Source organism: Sus scrofa, chromosome 14 (assembly GCF_054392235.1).
Source record: "Sus scrofa isolate SSC_HxYL_T2T_F1_AM1 chromosome 14, Sscrofa_HxYL_maternal_Yorkshire_Landrace_v2.0, whole genome shotgun sequence".
Classification (NCBI taxonomy): domain Eukaryota; kingdom Metazoa; phylum Chordata; class Mammalia; order Artiodactyla; family Suidae; genus Sus; species Sus scrofa.
In genome coordinates this window covers 71,633,642-71,653,318 of record NC_139396.1, presented here as the reverse complement: position 1 = coordinate 71,653,318, position 19,677 = coordinate 71,633,642, and the positions used below count along the sequence as shown (strand labels likewise).

The 19,677-nt window shown below is 55.4% G+C and overlaps 1 protein-coding gene across 5 annotated transcripts in view; it reads right to left on the bottom strand.

Annotated features, from left to right (window-relative positions):
• The window catches only part of HIC2 (HIC ZBTB transcriptional repressor 2), a 37,382-nt gene that overhangs the window by 9,877 nt on the left and 7,828 nt on the right, over positions 1 to 19,677 (bottom strand). For 2 of the 5 annotated variants that reach the window (XR_014826084.1, XM_084994050.1), the window contains exon 1: positions 15,469 to 15,636. The exons of 1 other annotated variant lie outside the window; for it this stretch is intronic. The gene's annotated coding sequence lies outside the window, so the exon portion shown is untranslated. Of the gene's footprint in view, positions 1 to 13,402; positions 13,557 to 15,463; positions 15,637 to 19,677 lie in introns of those variants that run through there. 2 more of the 5 variants (XM_021072792.2, XM_084994052.1) reach the window with 2 other exon arrangements.

Here is a 19,677-nt window from a genome sequence, read left to right as displayed (position 1 = left end):
GCCCAGTGGTTAACAAATCCGACTAGGAACTGTGAGGTTGTGGGTTCAATCCCTGGCCTCGCTCAGTGGGCTGAGGATCTGGTGTTGCCATGAGCTGTGGTGTAGGTCAGAGACGTGGCTTGGATCTGGTGTTGCTGTGGCTGTGGTGTAGGCCGGCAGCTACAGCTCCGATTAGACCCCTAACCTGGGAACCTCCATATGCCGCCAGTGCGGCCCTAGAAAAGGTTAAAAAAAAAAAAAAAAGACAAGTCCTCCTCAAAGGCCAGGACCGGGCCCTTCACAGTGAGTGGATGGTGGTCCCCAGCTGGGCTCACCCCTGTGGACGGGCTCAAACACGAGTCTGAGGAGAGGGGGGCAGCTCTGCCCCTTTATGAACAGAGACCTGATTTACATTCCTACTAGGTCCCTGCATAGGGACGGCCAAGGCCCACCTCCTCAGCAGCGCTGTTGCATGGTGACCTGGGGCAGGTCCAGGCCGAGTCCTGAGTTCCTTTTCTCCCCCTCCAGGCCCAGGCCATAGAAAAACCAGGAAGGCACACCTGTCCCCTGCCCCACCCACACACTGAGAACAGGCCCAAGGCTTGGAGTAGCACAAGCCCCAGGAAGGCCAGGCCCATACTGCTGAACTGGTGTCCCAGGCAAGACTGGGGCCCCACCTGCCTTAGATGGTCCATCAGACTTAGGGGATCCTGGCAGCCACAAAGGCAGGAGGTCTCCAGATGAAAGTGGTCCTTTTTAAGCAGAACACCGAGGAGAACGACTCTCAATCCCCATGCTGACAGGAACTGCCCCAACTCAGCCGGGAAAGCCACGGTGCCCAGAGCCCGGACTTTAGCCATGAACAGGTGGGCATCCCTGGTGTCAGAGGGCATCCCACAGGCACCCCCAGACCCACGAGGGGGCCAGGCTCAAGCTGTGGTTTCAGCCTTTAGTCATGCCCCCAGGAGAGTGCTGCCCTTTCCAGCAAGGCCCCACCACTCACATCAGGAACAGACCCCCCCAAAGGCTCCTCACCCAACCTGACTGAAATGCCTCCCAATTTCAGGTAATTGCCCTGCCCACATGCGGCTGGGATGGAGGGTGCTGAGGGGTGAAGAAAAGGTGCCGCCACCACCAGGTCCAGTGGCCCCAACCTGTGCCCTGCAGCCCTTCACTTCACTCTGGAGGCCGGAGGTATGCTGAGTCCCGGGTAGCACCTGCCCACCCAGGCCAACACCCAACAGGAGGCTGCACTTTTTCCTCAACCGCCTCCTGGCTGAGGAAGCCCAGTCACAGAGCTCACAGGGATCTTCCAGCTGAGAGTGAGGGCCGTCCACTGCCCACCGAGGGCCCACTGCCAAGGGAGACACAAGGATCCTAGGCAGCTGCTGCCCCCAGGGGCTTAAGCACATCTGTGTCTTTGAGGCCCCCAGACAAATGCTGGACACAGCCCCCAACCCCAGGCCCAGCTGACCCCTGCTGTGGCCACCTGGAACTCCAGAGGTGGCCCCAACAGGTGCAAGCACTGCACCTCCCCGTAGGCCCGGCCCCTCCCAGGCTGCAGGAGGGCAGCTAGACAGCAGAGTGAAAGGGTCCAGAAGCAGCCCAGGATCCAGAAGAGCCTAAAGTCCAGCCCCGAACCCACCCACCAGTCCAGGAGGCCATCATCCCTCCTCACTCAGGAGTGCCCCTGCGCCCAGGCCGTGCCACGCCCACCCCAGTCTGAGATGGCATTCTGCCTTTGGGGAAGCCTCCGGGGTATTATCACCACTTCCAGTGTCAGATAAGCCCACAGGTTCTGGGGGTTAAGCAACCTGCCCAAGGTCACACGAACAGGCAGGTAGCAAAGCAAGGACTTAAAGCCTGAGTCCAGAGCCAGACTTTCCTACCCTGGGGATGGACACTAATTCCTCCTTCTCCCAGGTCAGGGGAGCCAGCAGGGCCACGGTCTGCAGTCCCCCCAACCCCCACACCCCCTAACCTCAGGGCCCATCCCAGCAGGGCCTACCTGGGCTGCATTCTCCTGAAGAGTGTGAGGGTGCTGCATCTGCCCTGCTTCTCAACACCCAGAGCAGTGAGAAGCTTCTGGCTGGAAGTGACAAGGTGGGGCCCTGGCACACAGCATGCTTTGGGGACACCCCTGGCCTCTGTGACCTCTGGTCTCCAGGCATGGGCTGGTGGCAAATGGGACTCAGGGCTCCGGGCAAGCCCAGTCGGGTAATCCAGCCCAGACCTGGATGCCGGCCAGCAGTTCTGGCTCTTCTCCCAAACCAGCCTCCTGGAAAGCAACAGGCTCCATGAATGCCAGGAGCCCTGCCCTCCTTCTGTCACGGTGTCTATGAAACCCTCGGGCTCCATCAGCACACTGCCATTCCTTCTCCCCTCAGCCTGGCCAGCTGCCCACCCACCAGTTCACCCTGAGCTGTGAGGAGGTGGTGTCCACTCAGCCTGACCTCCCCGAGTCCATCCTAAAGTCTGTACTCCCCCTGCCCTCGCCCAGAGGATCACGGGGCCATGAGGAGGCCTGCACACTGGTCTTCCACCCAGCCCACACTCCCGCTGGGGGCCAAAGAGAAGTGAGGCCAGGATGACCCAGGGGATCTGCAGCTGGACTTCCCCTGCTGGCACTGGCACAGCTGGCACCAGGGCGGGTGCAGAGAGGGGCCTGCTGGGAGGCCAGGAGGGCTAAGCCAGGTGAGACCGGGGTGCTGCTGGGGAGACGCAGCCAAGTGCTGCCCAAAGGGGAACAACAACTTAGGAGAATAATCATTATTATGAAAACTTCCAGATTCTGTGCCCACATTACCCTCACTCTGGGCCTGAACTCTTTCTTGGTAAGAGACTTGCTAGCAGCAAAAGAACTGGAGCCTGGAAGGAGGCAAGCCTGCAGGAGGCTGGCAGGGCAGGTCAGCCAACAGGAAGCAGAACAGGGGATGGTGCCACTCCATCAGGCAAGGAGCAAAGGGACACTAGCCCTGGTGTGCGGCTCCTGGACCCCCAGCCCCACTTCCTATTTGTCCTGCTGGTTGTCAGCCAGGTCCGAGAACCAATGGCAGCATCACCCTGGGTTTTGAGAGAAACGCAGACACTCTGGCCTAACTCTAGGCCTCAGAACCAGAACCACATTTAACCCCGAGGTTCTGCAGGCACACTGGGGTGGGTTACAAGCTTTCTACTGCCCAGGGAAGCCCAACACTTGGCAAGCAGTAATTGCTTGGCCAGTGGAGATCAAGAGGAAGGAGGTGGCCCCAAAAGGGAGGACACAGGCCCAGGGAGTGACTGATCAACATGGCATCCCCAGAACATGAAAGCGAGGCCACAGAGGTGACCGCAGGCATCTTGGAGGCACGATGGAGGCTGCGGGCAGCAAGGGGTTTGGGGCACGGGTGGCAGGCAGAGGACCTGAGGGCTGGAGGAGAAGCAGTGACAGTCCCACATGGGGGAGCTTGGGCCACCTGCTGGAAGGGACTGTCACCAGGCATCCCTCACCTTTTTTAGGAGTCACAGAGGACACCGTTTTTAGGAGTCACAGAGCTGCAGCTGCTCAGGCTTCTCCCGGACAGAGAGTCCAATGTCACAACTTCAAACGGAATCCTAGAAGCTAACAATTTCTTAAACTAAGGACTAAAAGATTTAGAAAACAAAAACTACCATCTCCTATCATCATCACTTCCTGCAAGATGAGACCTCATGACTGATGAGCAGGAAGAACCACCTCAGTGTGGAGTAGTCCACCCCCTAGAAAGGGCAGTTTGCCTGTCCACCTGTATGGACACCACGGTGGCCATTATGAGACATGTTCATCTGGGGAAGCCAAAAACCAAGTGAGACCCAAAATCAACGCCAAACGCAACGATGTGGCCTGAGTAGCTGATCAGAGTACCTCCCAAGGAGAAAGGAGGACATCACATTTTTAAAAGACTAAGACTGCAAAGACACAGATCTGGCGCCCAGAAAGCGCACCTGAGGTGCGCACCAGCAAGACCCACCAGCACCAGGGCCACCCTGTGGGCCAGAGCAGCCGAAAGCCATGTGAATCTGCCTTTCAGGGTCAGAAAGAGCTGACCATTGGCAGCACCGCCCAACCTGACTCCCTCGCACGAAGGGCCTCAAACAATCGGCTCAGCAGAGTAGCCAGATCCAAAAGGTGGTTAAGTGGAAATCGGGGGAGGGGACTGGGCTCCCAGGACACAGGGGCTTCTGGGATTATGTTTCTCATGCTGGATGCATGTCCACCTGGGCCAAGGCCGTGGTGCCTCACAACTGTGCACATGGCAGGTATGACGTACTTGGATTCCACAGATGCACAGGGGCCTCCAGGACAGACAATAGGGCCCTCCCAGTCATGATGGGTGGGCCGACCTGAACTTCAGCTACTCATAACGATCCTGACCAGGAGCAGGCACCCACAGGACAAGTGGAAGCACCGCCTCAGGGGAGGGGAATCTACCCACCAGCAGGGAGCCACAGGAAACCGAGACCCCCTCCCCGCCCCCCCCCCCCGCCCCTTCCCTGAGACCGATCAGTGTTTGCCAGCCAAAGGCAGCAACCACCCCTGGACATTCCTAATCATCCTAGTGTCCAGCTGACACTGCCAAAGGGGGGGTGTCTTCAAATCCTGCAGCACACCTGGGAAAGGAGAGGAAACCCGGAATTTAGCCGGCTAGGCACACACAGCGGCACCAAGGAGCACCCAGCAAGGACAGAGCAGGCAGCACTGAAGAGAAGAAGCCCGGAAGAAACTAGACAAGGCTCTCAGGGGTCAGGGGTCAAAGGAGGTTGCTAAGCAGAAGGAAAGGATCCTCTGCCCCACGTGGAGAACCAACACCAGACAGCAGGGCCTCTGAGCAAGGGCTCAAGGAGTTAAAGCCTTGAGCCTCTGGAGTTCCCATCGTGGCACAGTGGAAACGACTAGGAACCATGAGGTTGCAGGTTCGATCCCTGGCCTCACTCAGTGGATTAAGGATCCAGCATTGCTGTAGCTGTAGTGTAGGCTAGTAGCTGTAGCTCCGATTCAACCCCTAGCCTGGGAACCTCCATATACTAAGGTGCAACCCTAAAAAAAGCAAAAAAAAAAAAAAAATCAAGGATCAGATTGTTTTAGGGAAAATGGGGAAAAAAAATCGAGTAGAAGTTCCTGCCATAGCTCAATGGATTAAGAATCTGACTGCAGCAGCTCAAGTAGCTGTGGAGGCATGGGTTCAATCCTCGGCCTGGTGCAGTGAACTAAGGATCAGACATTCCCACAGGTTAGGCTGGGATTCAATCCCTTGCCTAGGAACTTAGATATGCCTCAGGTGTGGTTAAAAAAAAAAAAAAAAAAAAAAAAAAAATCAAATCTAGTAGAGAGGCCTAGGGCACCACCAGAGTTTTATGGTTTCCAAATGAGACAGGTTGGGGGGTGGGGAGGATGCACTGAGGGTTTGAGATGGAAATGCTATAAAATTTCGTTGTGATGATTGTTGTACACCATAAATGTAATAAAATTCATTAAGTAATTTTTTAAAAAAGCTATTTTTACGAATAAAATTAGATTGGAGTTCCTATTGTGGTGCAGTGGAAACAAATCCAACGAGGAACCATGAGGTTGCAGATTCAATCCCTGGCCTCGCTCAGTGGGTTAAGGATCCAGAGTTGTCGAAGCTGTGGTATAGGTTGCAGATGAGGATTGGATCCTGAGTTGCTGTGACTGTGGCATAGGCTGGCAGCTTTGGCTCCAATTATACCCCTAGCCCAGGCACCTCCATATGCCGCAGGGACTGCCCTAAAAGGCAAAAAAAAAAAAAAAGGGAGTTCCCCTAAAGTCTCAGCAGAAACAAATCTGACTAGCATCCATGAGGACACAGGTTTGATTCCCAGCCTCACTCAGTGGGTTAGGATCCTGCGTTGCCGTCGGCTGTGGTGTAGGCCAATGGCTACAGCTCCGATTAGATCCCTAGCCTGGGAACTTCCATATGCCATGGGTGTGGCCCTAAAAAAAGACAAAAAAGACAAAAAAGGAACGAGGTCTAGAGACAGAAAATAAACAGGCTCCTCTATGCCTGAGGAAGCAGAGCTGGGGGAGGGGTAAAAACTGGGCTACTGATATCACCCTATGATGACAAGAGGGGGGACAGTGCTACCTTGGAACACTGCTCGTGGGGCCAGAGCGAGGGAACCACAGTGACGCCCAGAACTGAGGTGAGTCTCAAAGCACCAAGTGCCCACCTCCATGGACAGTGCAAACCCATGGCAAGGGTGGGAGCTATTGACCCAGGATTCAGAAGGACAGCAGGAGGGAGCCGGAGGGCAATGTCCAGGATGAGGGGGTGTTTCTCACACAAGTGGGGATTGGTGTGTGCCCCCCATTCTCATGACTCACTTGTGATGATTGCAGCAGTCTCAAGCCTTCAAGGAGCCAGCGTGCAAGACAGGAGGACACAGGCTATCTAGATCTGGGAAGGGCTGAGCCCAGCCCCCTGACCACAGGACTCCACCAATGGCCAGATAGCCGGGGATGTGGCAGCAAGGCATGAATGAGGGCTTCAGGGAGGCCAGTCCCACAGGATGTGCCCGGAGAATATCACTCATCCCAACGGGTAGTAATGGAAGCCAGAGCCTCTGTACTGGAGGGTGGGCGGTGGACCCACAAGAGGAAACCTCAGGAATCCCCTGGGACTGGAGCCCCTCCAAAGCAAAGATCCAAGTCTAGCACACATCCCCCCGAAGTACTGCCCCTCCAATTCTGAGTCCAATGAGCCCTGTGTTATCGTCCTGAAACACCAATCTCATCAAGTCACACCCCTGCTTGAAGCTTTCAATGGAATCCTAGTGCCTGGATAAAGTCCACACCTGGCTGGCCTGCAGAAGGCTTCTAGAGGGCCAGCCACCTCAGAGCAGCCCTTCCAGTCACACCCGAGTGCCCCTCCTCGAGGCTGCCTGCACTTCTCTCCCAACCCAACATCAGCACCAGCTGCCCAGCTGCCTCTCTCTGCGTACCTCCCAACGGGCTCCCAAGGTCAGAGATCCTGTATCCCACTGACCTCTCCGGCCATACGGCAGGCCCTTGTGCATGTTCATTAAGTGAGCACATGCCAGAGTTGGAAAAGGCAGTGCTGAGGGGACAGGGTGAATAATACATGTGAGGAGGAGCAGAGGTGGGAGAAGGGAAGGTCATCAGGGAGCAGGCTACCGGCCCCCCACCCCCACCCCACCCCACCCCAACTCAGCCCATGGTTCCAGCACTGCCATTCACACTCTTGAAAATATAGGAAACCCAAAGAACTCTTATGTGACTTGTATGTTACTATTCTGTCCGCTGTGTTAGAAAGACAGGTAATTCAAGAAAAATACTTAGGTAGTTCTCCTGTGGCGCAGTGGGTTAAGGATCCAGCGTTGTCACTGCTGTGGCACAGGTTCAATCTCTGGCCTAGGAATTTCCATGTGCCAAAGGTGCAACCAAAAAAAATTTTTAATTGGCCTAAAAATCTCAACAATAAACCAATTTCATGTTAACATAAATAATGTTTGCATGAGGGGGAAAAACTATTCCAAAAAAAAAAAAAAAATCTAGGAAGAGTGCCACTGTTCCACATTCTTGCAAATGTCTGGAACGTCTGGCTTAAGAGAAGTTGCTGGATTCCCGCACCTGCCCCACACTCAGTCTGTCAGGGCACATGGTTTTGACTGAAGTCCATAGAGAAATCTGACCTTCCAAAGACAGAAGAGTATTTTAACCTCTGCAGATAAGGATGGCTCTTCTTCCTTCATATCCCACTTAAACACAAGTAGTAGTTTCTTAAAAGTTACAATGTGGAATATGAAATCGTATCAGTGACTAATTCATACCTGTTTACACAAAAATCCATCAGTCTACCCTGTGCTCACATCCACCCAGGATTTTGCAACATCGAGCACTGGTCATTTGGAAAATATCGTTTCACTGAGTTAATCAGATCCTCCCAATGTTGTCAGACTCCATCACACAGCCCAGGCCGTCTACAACAACACTGTCTCAGAAGAGGTCTGCCAAGTCAGGCTTTCCAAAACTCCCCCTCTCCTCTGGCTCTACTGCTGGCAACAAATATCATCAGCTGTTTTCCTTCTAGTGGCAAAGTTCATCTGAGAGAAGGTATAGCAAACTCTCCAAGTCTGAACAACCACCACCTTGCCTATTAGCCTATTAGCTCTTCTTTCAAGTAAAACTAATGTTCCCTGAGAAAAACTGGCTCACAGACACGAAGTGTTTTTTCCTGCAACAACGTCCTGCTTCCGTCTGAGGCACAAGAGCCTTCCACGTCCTCCCCAGCCCATCACAGAACACTAAACACACAAGTACCCCAGAGTCAAGACTCAACACTGGATCACCGGTACACAGGAGGGCAAACAGCGGTCACAGCGGTGTGCACCACGGGCTGGAGAACACGGCCCTGGCGGTGTGCACCTCGGGCAGGGCAGGACCACCCAGCACAGCTCTGCACAGATGGCCTGAGTGCCACAAGTCAGTAACTTTTAAGTATTTTGAAAGAGTCCTAGGACCCCCCAGGGGTCTGCAAACCACTTTAAGAACAGCTGATAGTCATCTCAAATATCTCTACCAACCCGTTTTACAGGCAAGAAAAATGAGGTGCAGAGAAACAGGCTTCACGCCAGAATCTTCCCACAAAATCACAGTTGTTCACCAAATGCTGAAATCCCAGGCAAGGAGCCAAACCTGAGAGTGACGCATTTCAAAGAAAGGAAAGGAAATGCCACTTCAAATGGCCTCGGAAAACACCCTTAGAGGCAGAGGTTGGGAGGGGGAGGCAGGGAGGGGGCTATAGGAAGCAGGTGTGTGCCGCCTGCCAGGGCATGTGCTCCGAGACCCCGCCTGGCTGGGCACCTTATCACTGTCAAAACGCGTGGAATGCAGGACTTTGGAAACTACCCTCACTCCTGCCCACACCCTCTGGGGCTCAGGCTCACCTCCCAGGCTACAGGGCCACCCCGGCCCAGCACCCACGACCCAGGCTGCTGCTGGTGGCCCAGGGCCCCCTCCCTCAAGGCCGATCACCCAGACTCCCTGGGCCCATCTCCCACACGCCCAGAGGGAGGCCTCAGAGGACACCAAGAGAAGGTGGGGCTGCCTTGCCTGAGGCCGACCTGGAGGTGGCAAACTCAGGCTTCTGAGGGGCAGAAGGGAAGAGCAGTGACCAGAGGGAGGGGTGCCTATCCACAGGCCTACAGTGGACCAAGCTCAGCTCCAGAACCAGACCCCTGCTCTGCTCAAGACCACCATGCCACCACCCCACTTAAAGGAAAATCCTTCTAGAAAGTTCCCATGTGGTGCAGCAGGTTAAGGATCCGGCACTGCCTCAGCTGTGCTGGAGGTAGCAACTGCAGCATGAGTTCAATCCCTGGCCCAGGAACTTCCACATGCTGTGAGTGCGAAAACCGCTGCCCTTAGGCCCAAGCACCACTCAGAGGCAGGGGCCCAGATACCACACCGCACACGTCCAGATGTGTTCGTTCCCCTCCTAGAACTTCTCTACCCACTTCCCAGCAGTGTAACCTCTCCCAGCTGCTCGCATAGTGGGGATGGTAGGGACTGCAGAGGTGTGCTCTGCATAGGTGTGGCCCACAAGGCCCAGCCCTCTCCTGCCACTACATCCCCAGCACTCCAGTCAGGAACTGTGCAAGAACCATCCTCCTCCCAGTTTGCAAGCACCTGCCAGAAAGAAACAAACCATCATCCCCTTTCTACCAAAGGGAAGCACCATGAAGTCCTGGGGTGAAGACACAGGACAGCCGAGGCAGGAATCCATCCCAGGACCATTCACTCTCAAGGCAGACCCACTGGCCCACCCACCAAGATGCACAGAAGCCTAAAACGACAGAGGACAGCTGACTGCCCCAGACCACCCGACCACTCAGTCCCAGCTCCTCCCTGGCCCCAGGCCAGGCTGCTCTTCGTGTTCTGAAGGACAGCACCTCCTACCCAGGACATCAGGCCCATTCCGAACACACCACGCCCAAGGGCTTTGGTGCTCACAGCACATGGTAGGTGGTCCAAAGTAGGCAGGGGCTGTCTTGCATCCTGTCTGCCCTCAGACAAGAATTAAACCCCAGAACAGCCCATTGTTTTGTCCCAGCAAAGGAGGCCAGACCAAGCTAGCCCGACCTAACCTGAAGCTCTACTCCCAGTGCCCCTCCCAGCCTCACTCTGTCCCCAGGTCTCTCGCACACCTTACCCAGACAAGAGCCCAGGGAACTAACCGCAGGAACCAATCCCCCTCTCCCAGGTACCTTGAAGTCAAAGAGAAAAAGAAGGGGCAGGACACAGTCCCAGTGGGTCCCTAGTATCTCCCAGGTCACTATGCCAGGGCAACCGAGGCCAAGCAGGGCCCCAGAATGTAACCAAGAGACCAGAACAGGCAGTCTCTGAAGGCCAAGCAGGATCAAGAGCCCTGGGGTCAAAAGTGGCAGGTGGTTAAGAGTTCCCACTCAGTGCAGCAAGTTAAGGATCTGGCACTGTCTCTGCGGCAGCATAAGTTTGATCCCCAGCACAGCCCAGTGATTTAAGGACCTAGAGTTGCCATAGCTGTGCGTAGGTTACAGCTGCCATTCAGATTCGATTCCTGACCTAGGAACATCCATATGCCCAGAGTACAGCCAAAAAAAAGGCAGCAGGTGGTTCCCAGGGGGTGCTCCCTTAGCACACACCCACCAGTCTGGGGTCCCTCCCACTGCCACCCAGTGAAGAGGAACCATAGAAAGGGTGAGCCCCTTTGTACCTGATGCTCTTCCAAGACCCTGGTACCTAACAGAATCAGCCAGCTGGCTCTGTAAATTCAACCCCACTGGGCCCTCCGAGTAAAGCAGTTAGTGACCACCTCTGCTGGTCTATTTAGACTCACCACTGCCTTGATTCTATTACCAACAAAGGCTTATCTCCTGTTAAAGCAGTGGTTTGCTGCCCATTAGATCCATTTCAAAAGCTTTAGGAAGAATGGCTGCCTGGGTGCACCCCAAATATGGGCTGGCTGGGCTCAGCCAGCTCCAGGGGATCCTGATTCACCAGGCTGAGAACCAGGGCACCACCAGGCAGGCCTCCACCAGACAGCACTGGGAACAGCACATACTCACGGAGTCAATGGGCAGCTCATGCTCATCACAGGAAAATTTCCCTGTGTCCACCTGGGGCGGCTACCCAAGCCCCAAACCCCACTCTCCCAGCCATCAACTCTGCTCTCCCCCTCTCATTCGTTCTCTGAACAAGAATTCACCAAGAGCTTGTAATCCAGAGCAGCACAGAGATGGGCAACACAAAGGCCTACACCAGGCTGATGAAAAGGCTGATTCCCTGGTGTGGGGAGTGGGGGTATGAGGGAGATCATTCCTGAGGCACTGGAGTAGCCCCTCCCCACAACTGCCTGAGAAAAGCCATCCCCAGAGGTGCTGTGGAGAACGAAGTCTAAAGGCCAAGACAACAGTCCTGACCCCTGGAGGTAAATGTGACAATGGTCTGGCCTGGACCAGAGCCAGGGAGCAGCCCCTCCACCTCCTTAAGACACCACCTCCCCACCTGGACTCCTGGCCCCTGCCAAGCCAAGCCAGAGCCCTGCCTTTCCTTAGGGGCCTTGAAATTCCCACGAAATGGAAGGGAGAGATGGCAGAGCACCTGAGGAAACCGGGTCACCTGCCTTCCACTTCCCACACCCACACCCATGCCCATGTGCTCAGAGATGGACTCCCAAACAGGAACCAGCACCCACTCTGCAATGGGCACTCAGCAGCCAGGCCCTTGGCAGAAGGACCTGCTCTAACCCCAAGGCAAAACCACCCTCCACTCACAGGAAACAGGCAGTCTCTCAGGGTCCCTCTTCCCACTCAATCTGATCACTCCCATCCTGCATAGCCCAAGGCCCCAGCCCTTCCCTCCAGGACTGTGGTGTGGGGCCTCGAGTCAGCTCCTGGTTTTCCCTTCCTTATCAAGCTCACCAAGGCCCACTCACAACCCCCACCTCGCCTCCGCCTGCTTTTCTTGCTTTGCCGCTCCCAGCTCCCACTGGGCACCCCCTCCCCCAGCTTAGGTCCTTAACCCTTAGGGCAGGGCCCCTCCCAGCAGGAAGCACAGGCTTTGCTGCCTGCCAGGCAACGTCAAACTGGCCAGGCTTGCTGGGAAGCCCCTGACCTGAGGGAGCCAGGGTAGGATCTCCAGACTCCACACCAGGCGGGCTCTGGAGCAAAGGCATTTACCCTCCAGCCCCAGCTGGACCAGCTGTATACCTGCAGCTCCAGAATGTCACGCGCCTGCCTGTGAGAGAGCTGAAGTGGGAGGATGCGAGAAAGCAGGCCAGTGCCTCTCCCTCCCGGCTTAAGGCCACTTGTTGGCAAGGCTATAGTGCCAGAGGGCGGAGAGCAGCATGCTTACACTTTGTTGAATGGAAACAAGCTTGTGCAAGAGCCTCACAGGTGCCTGGTGCACAGCAGGTGCTCCTGTGCCAGCTCCTCAGAACTCAGAATCATGCTCCTGCCTCCCCAGCCATACTCACACTGCCGCTGCTGCCTTTCCAAAACTGAACACACTCCCCACAAACACCCCTGAACACCCCTCCCCCACAGCTGACCCAGACATAGAACGGGCCCCCTCTCTTGGGGCCCCCTGCCCTGCGGTGCCCTCCATGCAGCACAGTGCTAGCCCCCACCACCCCATCCTCTAATCACTTGTTTGCTGTCTGTCTTCCCCAGGCTGAGCTCTGCAGAGCAGCTATACATGAATGTAAACTCTAGTTCTGTTCCCATTTTAGAAATGGGGACACTAAGGCTCAAAGAGTCCATCACTGTCCAAGGTCACAGGGAGAGTAAACAGCATTGAGCCCAGGCCCCCTCTCACTGCCTGCCAGGAGAACCCCCTCACTCAGTCTCAGAGGGCCAGGAGGAACCAGACTTTTGGTTTCTTCTCTGCAGAAGCAGCCAGAACTGAGAGCCCCTGCCCTCCAGTGATTGGGTCCTGGGGGCAGTGGCCCTCAGCCCCCGTGGGCCAGGCAGGCGAGCTGTGGGGTGGGGCTGACTGCAAAAGGGCAGGGCTGCAGGTCCCCTGGGTAAACTGAACTTTATTCCCTCCTCACTCCTGGCTCTGAAGAATTGCCCTGACAGCCCTCTCTGGGGGCGCACTGCCGAAGAAAAGGCACTGCCCCCACCCCACCCCACCCCCCAGGTCCAACCCTGGCAGACAATAAGGACTCTGGGAAGGCAGCAGGCCTGTCAGCTCAATAATGCAAAACCCTGTTGCTGAGTCCACGACAGCTGACTTCAAGTGGGTTGGAGACTGTGCTTATTAACAAAATGAGAAATCTGATCTATGGAAAGAAAACACTACGTGAGGATTAATCCAGGACCGCAGCTTGTGGAGGAGGCTGGGCTGCTGTCCAAGACCAGGCAGAGAGAAGGGGATGTTGCCTACCTGTCCCCGGCAGGTACCTCGCTACAGGACAGGGCACATCGCCTCCACCCCACCTGCATCTCCTCCTCTCCCTCCAGCAACTGCAACAATCATTTCGGTTTTGCTTTAATTAAAGGCCTGGATCCCTCAGGCTGCTGCTTCCTCCACTCAGGGCCTACAACCAGAGGGAGATTTTTCTTTTCAGGAATCGCTTGTAAAAGCTGAGTGACTAATCTACAAGTCCCAACAACTGGCAAGAAAACACTGCAGGAGAAATCCTGGGTACACAACAGCACTCAAGTCAAATGGCCAGGGAAGCTGGGCAATGAGCACTCAGCTACACCCCAAAACTGGCCTGCAGGAAGCCAGGAGCCAAAGGAAAGCAACCTGGGAGTGCAAACCCCAAGGCAGGTGGCCAGGTGGGAAACCCCCTCCCAGGCTTCCTAGGCTCCTCCTTGACCATGGGATCTAGAGGTTTTCATAATAAGCCCAACCACACACACCGGTTCACTCACAGGCAGGGAAGGCAACCCACTCCATGGCCAAAGGACTCGCTTCGGCCCCCAAGTATCCGCCTCCCATCCCCCCAGCCCCCCTTCGGTGCTAAGAGGCCACTAAACCAGCAATCTCACCACACAGCTTTGTCTCTGGAGGCCAGCCTGAGGCCGGCCCATCTGCTATTTTTTTTTTTTTTTTTTTTTTTTCAGACCACTCCAGCGGCCCTGCTCTGCTGAGCTTACGCCAGCTCCTTGAGCCAGGGCTACAGACCGGCCACATGGCCTGTGCTCCTGAAAATGTCTGCTGAAAGGCCCAGGGAGTCCAGACGCTGGCAGATGGGAACAGAGGGGAAGAAGTAAAGCCAGGAGCCAGGAAGCAATAAATGCCAGCTCCAGAAAGGTCCTGGGTTTGGGCGACCCAGCTCCATCCCTTCAGCCAGGGTCCCTGGGGAACAGCCCCAAGTTCAGCCTAGAGCTCTGGAGGCCCCTCCGCTACCTGCCAGCTCTCCCCCTCCCCCAAGCACAAGAGGCACAGCTATCCTCACATCAGTCAACAATCTTACAGCCACAGGATTCCTATGGGCAAGGCTCTGCCCCTCCCCCCCACCACCACATATGTCAGAGGGGTGGCCTCCCTGGGTTACACTCCTCCTGCTGGGAGCGGGGGGGAACCTAGCTTTCCAGATGTGCTTGGCCACTCTTACTAGAAAAGACACTTGAGGTGAACAGGAGAAACACCGATAAATAACTTCAAAACCGTTCCGGCCCATCCGGATCCTCACTGGGCTCCCTTCCCCAGGCAGTACCACGCTGTTCTGGGTGGGGCCGCAGGGAGCATTATCGGACCACGTTCCCTCCTCTTTAAGTCGCCACCCCCCGGGGAGAGGCATCCCCGCCTCCCCCCACCCCAACTAAGCCAGAGTGAATATGAACCAGCTCAGTAGATAAACAGAGAGTGACAAGCTGGGGCCCTTCAGCTCCCTCCCCCTGCCAGAGACCCCCTCCCCCAAGCCCATCTCTCTTCCTGCCAAGCCGCTGCCTACGGGAGAGATCTGGGGGCAGGGCAGCGAGCCCACCAGACGCAGGCCCGGACCTCGGGGAGCGGCCCCTCCAGGCCTGCCCCTGCCCTGCCCGCGCGCAGCCGTCCTCCCGCGGGGAGGGGGCAGGGAAGGGACGCGGACGGAGCGGGGCCACAGTTGTGGAAACCGCGAAACCCCCTGTGAGGGGCGGCGGCAGGCGCACGGCCTCCAGAATAATGGGAGCCCGCCTGTCAGGCAGCGCCGCTCCCGGACACTGCTCGGATTAGACCACTGAAGAAAAGGCACAAAGAGCCGGCGCCCGCCCGCCGTCCCCACGCCGCACACCCGCGCGGCCGGAGGCTTTGTACCCGGACCCCGCTGCCCGCCCAACATGCGGGGACCACAAAGCGCGAAGCGCCACAGGCAGTACAGCCAGCGGCCGGCAGGCCGGGGGTCCCGCCCCCTCCCACGCGCGCAGCCCCACGTCGCCGAGCGCGCGCCCGCCCACGCCCCTCTACCCGGGGGCGCGCCCGCCGCCCACTGCCCGCGCCCCAAGCCCAGCGCACCTCACCTCGTGTGCGTCGGCGGCGGCGCTTGCCCGCCGGCCGGCCAGCCCTCCCGCGGCCTCGTCCTCGGCGCCGCCGCGCCGCCCGCGCCCGCCCCGTCCGCCCGCCGCCGGCCCGGCTCTCCGCCCCGCGCGCCCGAGCGCCGCTCACAGTCGCCCGCCTGGCGCCATCTTGGAAGCTTGTGACGTCGGCGCCGCCCGCTCACCCCTGACCCACATCTGAATGGGCGAGCGGCGGGGCGGGGGCGGGGGCGGGGCCTGAGTGTCGGGGGCGGAACCGGGGCGGGGCTTGCGCCGCACGACGGCGCCGTAGAGGAGGGGCGCGGGAGGAGCAGGACCCAGACCTCCTGCGTTCGACTGCACCTCCTCAGGTGCGGGGTCAGCCGCGACCTCAGTCTCGGAACGTCGGGGCTGCGCTCCCACCGAAGGGGGTCTCGGCACTTACAGGCCCACGGCCAGCCCCCGAACACGGAGCCGACCCCGCCTTGAGCCTGACCCTGACCCCTGGCAGCCCCGCGTTAGTTACTCCTTCTCAGCCCGGCTCCTTGTACACCGCTGGCGGCCAGCGTCACCGCGCAGCTGCGGGCTGCAGACGGCGTGGTCCGGCCCGCTGGCCTGGCCGTCAGCGTCCGGAGAAAAGAAACCCCCTCGCCTATCCCCGGTCCCGGCGGCCCAGCGCAGCAGCGCCGGCCGTACCTGTTCAGAGGGCGCGGAGGTCGCCACTCGCCGTGCTCGGCCAGACTTTTCCGGTGGCCGCAGCCCCTCGCAAGCCCCCAGGGTCAAGCGAAGCACCCAGACCAACCCACCAGACCCAGACTGTTGGCAGGGGATGGGGTGGGCCCGGGGCCGCGGCCCTGTTTTAGGAGTCGCTTGATGGACCTCTCCCCACTTCGGACACCAAACGAAAGGGCTCACCATCTAAAGAGAGGGACCCAGGACTGTGGGGTCTCGGTTCCAGTCGAGAAAGCTGACTATGCCCCGGTTCTAACAAATTAACATATATGTTTACTGCAGTGTTAGCAGGATGGTTCTTGAGATTTTAAAATAATTCTAACTTCACCTGAAAGAATAAATAGCCAAAACCAGTTATCATTTCCCTTCACGACAAATTGTAAAGTTACTGCAGTGACTCAGTGCTAGCCAAGAAACAGACTACAAACAGATTCCAGAAATGGTAAGAGCCTAATGAAAAAGGAAGTATCAAAACATAAGTGAAGGGGAGGAGTTCCCAGTGTGGCGCAGGGGCAACGATTCCAACTAGCAACTATGAGGTTGCTGGTTTGATCCCTGGCCTTGAGCGGCCAGTTAAGGATCTGGTGTTGCCATGAGCTGTGGTGTAGGTTGCAGATGCTGCTCAGATCTGACATTGCTGTGGCTCTGGCGTAGGCTGGTGGCTACAGCTCCAACTGGACTCCTAGCCTGGGAACCTCCATATGCTGCAGGTGTGTCCCTTAAAAAAAAAAAAAAATCAGTAAAGGAGAAAAGAAATAACCCAGGAACAGAGCTCAGTGGAGAACTACTATTTGAAGAAACCGCTGAGAAACTGTCAAGGTCCTACTCACCAAAGATATTCAAATTAAAAGAAGTTACTTTTTTAGTTTGTTTTAACAGATTAGAAATCAGTTTCAGATGATAACGTTCAGGAGTTCCCATCATGGCTCAGTGGTTAACGAATCCAACTAGGAACCATGAGGTTTCTGGTTTGATCCCTGGCCTTGCTCAGTGGGTTAAGGATCTGGTGTTGCCTTGAGCTGTGGTGTAGGTTGCAGACTCGGCTCGGATCCCAAGTTCCTGTGGCTCTGGTGTAGGCCGGTGGCTAAGCTCTGATTCAACCCCTAGCCTGGGAACCTCCATATGCCGCAGGAGCAGCCCCAGAAATAGCAAAAAGACAAAAAAAAAAAAAAAAAAGATAATGTTCAAATACAGACAGAAATCTGGCTGGTAATGACTCTGTTCAAAGCACATAAATTATCTGAAAATTCCTGAACATGAATTTGGCAGGATGAGCCAACAATAAAAATCCCTTAAAATGATCACAACACTTGGATCAGTAATCCCTCTTCTGGGATTTTGTTCTAAGGAAATTAACCTCATTTGTAGACTTCATGCATTATTAAAGGTCTCTCTAACCACACTGTAAGCTTGGGGTTTGGAATCCTGGTGTCAAGAGCACACCTGATGCTTAATAGACACCCAATGGTCATTTGTTTCATTGGCATTTGAAAATTAATGTATGATAGGAGTTCCCAGCATGGCACAGCAGAAATGAATCCAACTAGGAACCATGAGGTTTCAGGTTCGTTCCCTGGCCTCGCTCAGTGGGTTAAGGATCTGGTGTTTCTGTGAGCTGTGGCGTAGGTCACAGATTCAACTTGGATCCCGTGTTGCTGTGGCTGTGGCGTAGGCCTGTAGCTGTAGCTCTGATTCAACCTGCAGCCTGGAACCTCTATATGCCGCGGGGAGTGTGGCCTTAAAAAGCAAAAAAAAGAAAATTAATGTATGATCATATTTCCTTTTCTTTTTTTTTTTTTTTTTTTTTTGGTCTTTTTGCCTTTTCTTGAGCATATGGAGGTTCCCAGGCTAGGGGTCTAATCAGAGCTGTAGACGCCGGCCTATGCCAGAGCCATGGCAACGTGGCATCAGAGCCGCGTCTGTGACCCACACCACAGCTCATGGCAATGCCAGATCCTTAACCCACTGAGCAAGGCCAGCGATTGAACCCACAACCTCATGGTTCCTAGTCGGATTGGTTAACCACTGCGCCACAATGGGAACTCCAATCATATTTTCAAATGTCATTTATAATAATGAAAAAGTCATCATGCACAAAGTAAATGTCTGGCAATAGAAGACTGGTTAAGCTGTCTACATGATGGAATGTTAAGAGGCCACCATGTATGGTGTTTATAAGGACATTTTACAATCTAGAAGCATGCAAATTATATTAAGCCAAAAATAGGGAAAAAGCAAACTACAGAATGTATGTGCCTAATGCATACAAAATATTGATCCATGGAAAAGCGAATGAAGGGAGTTCCCGTCTTGGCGCAGTGGTTAACGAATCCGACTAGGAACCTGAGGCTGTGGGTTTGATCCCTGCCCTTGCTCAGTGGGTTAAGGATCCGGCGTTGCCGTGAGCTGTGGTGTACGTTGCAGACGTGGCTCGGATCCTGCGTTGCTGTGGCTCTGGCGTAGGCCAGTGGCTACAGCTCCGATTCGACCCCTAGCCTGGGACTCTCCATATGCCGCAGCAGCAGCCCAAGAAATAGCATAAAGGACAAAAAAAAAAAAAAAAAAAAGAAAAGAAAAGCGAATGAAGAAAATGCATCAAAATATTTACAGAGGAGTTCCCTCTGGTGCAGTGGGTTAAGAATCTGACTGCAGCAGCTTGGGTCACTTCAGAGGTGCAGGTTCCATCGAGTCCCAGCTCAGTAGGTCATGATTTGATGTTGCAGCAGCTATGGTGTAGGTCACAGCTGCAGCTCGGATTTGATCCCTGGCCCAGGAACTTCCATGTACCACCGTTGCCGCCATAAAAAAAAAAAAAAAGGCTATGAGTTCCCATTGTGGATCAGTTGTAATGAACCCAGCTAGTATCCATGAGGACATAGATTCGACCCTTGGCCTGATTCAGTGTTAAGGATCCAGCATTGCCATGAGCTGTGGTGTAGGTCACAGATGTGCCTCAGATCTGGCATTGCTCTGACTGTGGAGTGGGTTGGCAGCTGTGGCTCCAATTCCACCCCTAGCCTGGGAACTTCCATGTGTCAGGGGTGCAGCCTGAAAGAAAATAAAGTCTACAAATAATAAATGCTGGAGAATGTGCAGAGAAAAGTGAACCCTCCTATACTGTTGGTGGGGGTGTAAGTTGGTACAACCACTATGGAAAACAGTATGGAGGTTCCTTAAAAAACTGAAAATAGAGGGGTTCCCGTCATGGCTCAGTGGTTAACGAATCCAACTAGGAACCATGAGGTTGTGGGTTCGATCCCTGGCCTCGCTCAGTGGGTTAAGGATCTGGGGTTGCCTTGAGCTGTGGTGTAGGTTGCAGATGCAGCTCGGATCTGGCGTTGCTGTGGCTCTGGCATAGGCTGGTGGCTACAGCTCCGATTCGACCCCTAGCCTGGGAACCTCCATATGCTGCAGGAGCAAAAGGAAATGGTAAAAAGACAAAAAACAAACAAACAAACAAACAAACAAACAAAACCCTGAAAA